At 46.0% G+C, this 8,063-nt stretch overlaps 1 pseudogene; it reads left to right on the forward strand.

Moving 5' to 3' along the window:
* Positions 1-3,482: 3,482 nt before the first annotated feature.
* LOC102251389 overlaps positions 3,483-8,063 on the forward strand; it is a 17,065-nt pseudogene continuing 12,484 nt past the window's right edge.

Raw genomic sequence — 8,063 nt, forward strand, 5'->3', positions numbered from 1 at the left:
GCACATACCTTGGTTGCAGGCTCTTCCCTGGCATAGACCCTGGTCAGGAGGCAACGAATTGATGTGTTTCTCTCACATCAATATTTCTCTCTGTCTTTCCCCCTCTCTTCCACTCTCTCTAAAAATCAATGGAAAAGTATCCCTGGGTGAGGATTAAAAAAATAAATAAAATAAATATGTCTTTATTTCTTGCCTTTATTTATTCTTTCTTTCCAAAAGGACTTCTGCAGGTACCGTACTGATATTTCTTGCCACAGGTGAAAGAAAGACAAACTTACATATAAGTGATTTTGCTTTATTTACAAAATTTATACTGAGTACTTTTCATTGAGATCTAATTTATGCACCATAAGGTTTACCACTTTAAAGTATATGATTCAATGATATTTTTGCTGACTGCATTAAACACTTCTAAATGACATAATGAGACTCCCCAGGAACGTGGTGTGGGTGGAGACAATTCCCACCTGGTGATGGGAAGAGGTCCAGGTGACCCGCACACAGAGGGTTTCATTACAGGAGAAGAACCACCAAGTTGGGAAATGCGAACCTTTCTTCATCGTGTCAACTTTATTGACTCAGTCACTGAGAGACTCTTTGTATTCTCCTCTGAAGGCACCTAGCCTAGATGGCCCACTAGACCCGTCTGCAGTGATGGGCATGCGCTTTATCTGCACTGTCCAGTGTGGTAGCCACCAGACACACGAGGCTATTGTGGACAAAAAATTGGTGCTGTAATAAATCACAAATTCCTAACTGGGCAGGTCATGGCGGGTAGTCCCACCCCAGGCCTGTAACTTCTGTCGCCCTGTCCATGTATCTGGTCAACACACCTTTGAGATGCCAGAAGTAACACTACTTGAAGGCACAACCGCCCTTAAGAAAACACATAATCTTCCTAATTATCCTGCCATCCCACCCCCCCTTGCTCTTTCCCACGTTCCCACTTCCATGTGATCTTCCTTACAGTCCCTCCTGAATTTCAGCTGCATACCAGAAGCTGCAAAACTTATTCTCTGGAGTCTTTGAGGTCTTGCTCCTCAGCATATGTTGTCAGTTTGGCTCAAATAAACTTTATATAAAATTCTCTCCAACAAAATACTCTACAAGTTTGGATGTTTCTTATGTTGACACCATGAGACACTTGAAATGTGGTTTGTAAAACCAAGACACTGAATTTATTTTGTTTACTTTTAATTCACTTAAAGGCAGCATGTGTGCAGTGGCCGCCATATTGGACACCATGTTCCTGAGAGAGATACACTGCCTCAGGGTGCTGACCGTCCCCAAGGCCCCCCAAGGTTGCCTCACCTGGAAAACACTTCTGAGTTATGGCCTGGAGTCAGCAGGACCTGGGAGAGCCCTGGGTTTCAGAAACTCACTCTTGGTTCCACTTGCTCTGGCTTTTCCAGGTCTATTGCTTCCAAGCCACAGTTGAAGCTGTCCCAGGGGATCCAAGCATTGGTCTCAGTCAGAGGGAGCTCTCCAATGGGACTGAGCCCTGGACAAGCTGAAGCAGCCTTCTTTCGGGTCGTACCCGGGATGGACATGGCCCCTGAGTGAAAATTGTGCATGGTGAAGGTGGGGAGGGGGGTCTGAGAGCCTGTGAGAAGTTTGCAGAGCACAATGTGTGATTAAACCAATTTATCTTCATGAGCATGCAGACACCAGCTGTCACTCAATGTTCCAATCTGCTGATCTGGAATTTCATATTTATCTTGAGTGAGTGACCGCTCCCAGTCTCAGGATGTAAAATGATAAATACATGGGGAGCTTGGGTTCCTCTCTCCATTGCGCAAATTCTACTTGCAAAATTGGGGTTAGCAACACCAACGGGAATCTTTGGTGCTGAATAATCTCTGTGAAACTCACAGGCAAATTTGAGTGAAGATGCAGATGGTAGACACATCATGGGAGAGCCCCAGGGCGAGGCCAGGGCGAGGGGAGAAGTGCAATCTTATGGTGTTTTCAAAAGGGGAACACAGTGTTTACTCCCCCACATTCTCATTTGCAGTGTGACCTTGCCACTCCCTATCAACAGATGGAGTCTCATTCTCCTCCCTTTGATTCTGAGTGAGCCCAGACAACTCACTTTCCCAGCAAATGTGGCACAAGTGGTGCTTTGTAACTTTCCAGGCTGAGTGACAAGATCATATCTGTCTATCTTTCTCCCTTGGAACAGTCCTCTGGATGCTGCCTCTTGAGACACTCCCACTCAGATCCCCATCACCAGTAGGTAAGTGCCCAGGGCTCAGGGAGAGGCCAGGTCTCGGTGTTCTGGCTGAATCCCAGCTGCTGGAAGCATTTGAGTCGTCTTAGCCCAGGTGCCAGACACCTGCGCAGTGAGCCTCCCGATGATTCCAGCCCCAGACTTGGGGTCACCCAGCCTTCACATCTTCCCAGCTGAGGCCCAGAGATGTGGGAGCAGAGACACTCCTTTTCCTCTGTGTCCTGTCCAAGCTCCTGACCCACAGGATCCGTGAAAACCCTGAAGTGGTGGTTTTTGCCACTATATTTGTGGTGGTTTCTTATGGAGCAACATGTCACTAGAACAGACATGGGCATATGGCCATGAGGAGCTGCTAAAACAGAGACAAAAACCACATGGTGTTGGCTTGGGGCTGGGGGCTGGGAAGACACTGGAAAATCCTAGAGAAAGTTCATGGAAGCTGGAAGGGCCTCAGATCAACTCTGGGTGCAAGCTGGGAGGACAGGGGGAAATTGTTATGGAATCTGAGAAAAAGTAACTCGTACAGGGGCAGAAAGTTTGGCGGCACTGATACCTGAGGTGATATTTAAAACAGTAAATATACTGAATAAGCTGCTAGATTTAAGAATATTTCTAGCCTTTGCCGGTTTGGCTCAGTGGATAGAGCGTCGCCCCTCAGAGAAGGGTCGAGGGTTTGATTCCAGTCAGGGGCATCTACCTTTGTTGCAGGCCCCATCCCTGGAGCCAGTTGGGTCATGTGTGGGAGGCAAGCAGTCAATGTGTCTTTCACATCAATGTTTCTCTCTCTCTTTCTGTACCTCCCCCTCCTTTCTACTCTCTCTAAAATTCAATGGAAAAAATATCCTTGGCGATGATTAAAAACAACACCAAAAAGAATATTTCTAGACAGAATACTGAATGTACTCAGTGGTTTCTTTTAGTCACATATGATCAGAATCTACATATGTAAAACCCTAAGCGACTGTTCTACTGACTGGTCGCTATGATGTGCACTGACCACCAGGGGGCAGACGCTCAACGCAGGAGCTGCCCCCTGGTGGTCAGTGGGCTCCCACAGCAGGAACGCTGCTCAGCTGACTGACTGGGCCAGACGCCCGGCTCATGGCTGGCGAGCCCAGCTGCAGTGGCGCGAGCCTCTCCCACAGACACTACCCCTGTGTGCCCCTCCCCCATCCAGACCAGGACATCGGGACTGACTGGGTACGAGCCTGCAGCTGCTTCTCAGTCATGGGCGTGCTGGTATCGCCCTAGGATGGGCATGCAGAGACCGCAGCAGAGTGGCCGCAAGCCTACTAAGCAGTGGCAGCAGGCGCAGCAGGGTCAGGATGAACAGGAGCGGGATAATCAGGAGTGGGAGTGGGATAAGCAGGAGCGGCATGGGGCCTGGCTGGGGCTCAGGCTCCTCCTTGGCTGCCTGCTGCTGTGAGCACTACTACATCCCTCAGGGACGTTGAACTGCCAGTTTTGGCCCGATCCCCGCAGGCCAAGCTGAGAGATCCCACCAGTGCACGAATCCGTGCACCGGGCCTCTAGTAGGGATATAAGATGTAAAAAAGAGAAAATGTCCAGTTTTCCAGCAAATTTTAGGGGATATATATAGAATTACCAGAACTTGCTGAGTCCACACACAAAAACTGTTTCTTGGTTCCTGCCTCTCCAAATGGCAAGATTCTCAAATTAAAAAAACAGATTCTTGGCTAAGGTCAAACCCAGGGTGAGGCTGTTAGGTTCTCTTTAAGACCTCAGAAATATCCAGGGCGATGCCACCACACAGAGCCTTTTAGCAAAACAGTATGCCCTCTCTATCTCAAGGTCAGTCTCTCAGTTCCCACCAAGTAAACTAAAGGGCATCTAAGAATCTGAAGGTAATTGTATCACAAGGGGGCTCCAGGTATAAGTGCACATATCAAAGAAATGTGCAGTGTGGGCTTTGTTTAATGGGTGAGCCCCACCCATGGAATTTATGGAATAGTCACAGTTTTAAGAGGATTGTACGAACAGGGCACTGTCAACTTGGACTAAAAGTGACAGAGATGAAAAGATACCTATAGACCACCAACATGCTGTGGGCACTCTATCAGCTTGAGCTCTCCAGAGAAACAGAACCTATGGAATCTCTCTCTCTTAAAGGGCCAGTGCACAAAGTTACTCAAACTCCATCCCCCTGAGCTCCAGTGCCAGATGGCTTTAGGGGACCCAAACACATATGTGGAGGAACTGGATTGCCTAGCATTGGGGCAGGAACTCGGAGGCAGCTTTCTCCCAGATGAGGGTGCTCACAGGGGTCATTGTTCCTGTACTAAAACCTCCTCTAGTGGAGGGCTGAATGGCAGCCATATATGAGTCTCTACCAGCCTGGCTCACATTGTTTGCTCCACCTGTGGATTCCCTGAGACCTAGTCCCACTCAATTTGCAGCCCCATCCAAGTTGTTTGCAGCAGCTTTTCCATATGAATGACCACCTGTCCTGGCTCAGGCTTCAGACTGTGCTAAAATCTCTCAAACAAGCTGCAGTTGGTAACAGTGTGCCGCAAACCTATCAATAAAAGACCCAAGACCTGGCATTAACACCAGCCTGCCTTGTTTCACAGTTGGGCCTCACCTGGGCACTTCTAAGCCCAATACAAGTAGCAACCATCTGCAGATCTCTCTGCAGCTCCTGCTGGGTGGCCGTAGGCAGTGGCTGACTTTGTACCTCCCTGAAGGCCCTAGGGCTTCAGACCATACCAGATTACAACTCTACACATCCACAAGTAACACATTCAAGAGGCAGACTCAGTGAGTGCTAAAGCCCCACTGAAGCAAGTCCTGCTTTATAGGGGTATTTCCTGTATAGCAGCTCTCCCATTATAGTTGCAGCCAGTCCTCACAGCCAATTGGCCTGAAGGTCAATTCTCCCAGTGACACCAACAGTAATCAGTGCTCAACTACAAAAAGACTGTGCACACAACCCACACAGAGACACACCTAGAGTGCCCAGCTCAAGTGACTGGGGAAGCTGAGCCACTGGGCCCTACAGGACACCTATTATACAAAACCACTCTACAATTCCAGGAGACATAGTAGCTCTACCTAATACATAGAAACAAACACAAGGAAGCAGCCAACATGCGGAGACAAAGAAAATGTCACAAATGAAAGAAATGGAAGCAAGCAAACTACTAGATACAGAGTTGAAAACCACGGATATAAGGTTAGTCAAGGATCTTCATGAGAGCTTCAAGGGACTTAGTGAGACTTTCTAAGATCTTAGTGAGAATGTCAAAGACATTAAAAAGGGCCAGTCAGAAATTAAGCATACACTAACTGAAATAAAGAATAATTTATAAGGATTCAACAGTAGAGTAGAAGATTCTGAGAATCAAATCAACGATTTGGATTATGAGGAAGCAATAAACATCCAATCAGAAGAGCAAAAAGAAAAAAGAATCCAGAAACATAAAGATAGTGTAAGGAGCCTCTGGGACAACTTCAAGCATTCCAACTTTTGCATTACGAGGGTGCCAGAAGCAGATGAGAGAGAGCAAGATATTGAAAACCTATTTGAAGAAATAATGACAGAAGAGTTTCCCTACCCAATGAAAGAAATAAACCTACAAGTCCAGGAAGCACAGAGAGTCCCAAAGAAGGGGAACCTAAAGAGGCCCCCACCAAGACACATCATAATTAAAATGCCAAGGATTACAGACAAAGAGAAAATTTTAAAAGCAGCAAGAGAAAAGCAGTTAATCACCTACATGGGAGCACCCATATGACTGTCAGCTGATTTCTTAACAGAAACTTGCAGGCCAGAAGGGAGTGGCAAGAAATATTCAAAGTGATGAATAGAAGAACCTAAAACCAATAGTACTCTACCCAGAAAAGCTATCATTTAGAATTGAAGGTCAGATAAAGAGCTTCATAGATAAGAAAAAGCTAAAGGAGTTCATCACCACCTAACCAGTGTTACATGAAATGTTGAAGGGTATTCTTTAAGAAGAGGAAGAGAAGAAGAAAAAAAAGATAAAAATATAAACAATAAAATGGCAATAAATACATATCTATCAACAATTGAACCTAAAAATCAAAATAAATCAACAAAAAAATCGAATAAACTAAATAAATGGTGAATAAAATAGAATCAGAGGCATGGAAACATGGAACAGACTGATGAATCTCAGGGGGAAGGGCGGAGGGGGGATAGAAAGAGATTAACCAAGATTCTTGTGTGCATATATGCATTACCTATCGACATGGACAGTGGGGTGGTGAAGGCCTGGGGCAGGGTGGGAACCAGGTGGAGGGGGCATTGGGGGGGAAAAAAGAGGGAGCCTGTGCCTCAGCCTGCCAGGTTGGCAGGGTCCAGAGCAGGTGAGCTGCTCCCTTCCCCCCGGGGGGGGAACGGGGGGGGGGGGGCTTTGGGGGGGAAAAAAGAGGGACATCTGTAATACTCTCAACAATAAAGATTAAAAAAAAATAAGAAGAGTATGTGCTTACTTAAGGGCAGTTGTGCCTTCAAGTAATATTACTTCTGGCATCTCAAAGGTGTGTTAACCAGATGCACAAGAACAATAGACAAGGGCTAAAGAAGTTACAGGCCTGGGGTGCGACTACCCACCATGACCTGCCCAGTTAGGAATTTGTGATTTATTACACCACCAATTTTTTGTTCACAATAGCCACGTGTGTCTGGTGGCTACCATATTACACAGAGCAGATAAAGATCATGTCCATCATTGCAGGAAGTTCTAAGGCAGTCTAGTCTAGATGCCTTCAAAGGAGACTTCAAACAGTTTCTCAGTGATTGAGTCAATAAAGTTAAAATGAAGGAAGATTCAGATTTCTCAACTTTGTGGTTCTTTTCCTGTTATGAAACCCTCTTGTGAGAGTCACCTGGCCCTCCTCCCATCACCAGGTGGGAATTGTCTCCACCAAGATCATGTTCCTGAGGAGTCTCATTATGTCCTTTAGAAATTTTAAATATAGAAAGCAAAAATATCATTGAATCATATACTTTAAAGTGGTAAACCTGCTCTGGCCAAAGGGTCATGGATTCAATTCCTGCTCAAGGTCAATGCAGGTTTAATCCCTGGACCAGGTCACTCACATCAAAGTTTCTCTCTCTCTCTCTCTCTCTCTCTCTCTCTCTCTCTCTCTCTCTCTCCTCTCTCTCTTCCTTTCCCCCCTCCCTTCCACTCTCTCTAAAATAAAATAAAGTGGTAAAAATTATGGTGCATAAATTATCTCTTAATAAAAAGTACTCAATATAATGTTGTAAATAAAGCAAAATCACTTATATGTAAGTTTGTTTTTCACCTGTGACAAGAAATAGCCATATGGTGCCTACAAGAGTCCTTTTGGAAACAATGAATAAAGGCAATAAATAAAGGCAATGCATAAAAATATACTTAAATGAGCCCTCAGGAACTGGGAAGGGACCGAGATATTAACTGTACGCTGCCATAGTTTTATGATTTCTCTCAGAAGACACAGTCTTCTGGGTCAGAGACAAAGGACCGTTTCCTATCAGGGCAACAGAGAGTAACCTGAGTATCCAAATTTGCACCTATTTCCAGAGTCCCAGTTCCCACAGAGGGAGGGAAGAGGTCCAGGGGATGCCAGCACACACAGTAGGTTGCATTACAGGAGACCATCCACAAAGTGAGGAAGTCTGGATGTTTCACATCGGGCAGCAAGCTTGCCTGGCCTTGTCCTGGAGGAAGAACTTGTCACTGTTACACAGGACGCTAAACACGTCTACCCTGTGCTCTGGAGGGACACACTCTCCACCTGCCATGGCTGTTCACTGTACAAACTTCCTTGAAAAGAATGTGGAGGAGAAAACAGTCAGTGC

The sequence above is a fragment of the Myotis brandtii genome, unplaced genomic scaffold (assembly GCF_000412655.1).
Source record: "Myotis brandtii unplaced genomic scaffold, ASM41265v1 scaffold178, whole genome shotgun sequence".
NCBI classification, from domain to species: domain Eukaryota; kingdom Metazoa; phylum Chordata; class Mammalia; order Chiroptera; family Vespertilionidae; genus Myotis; species Myotis brandtii.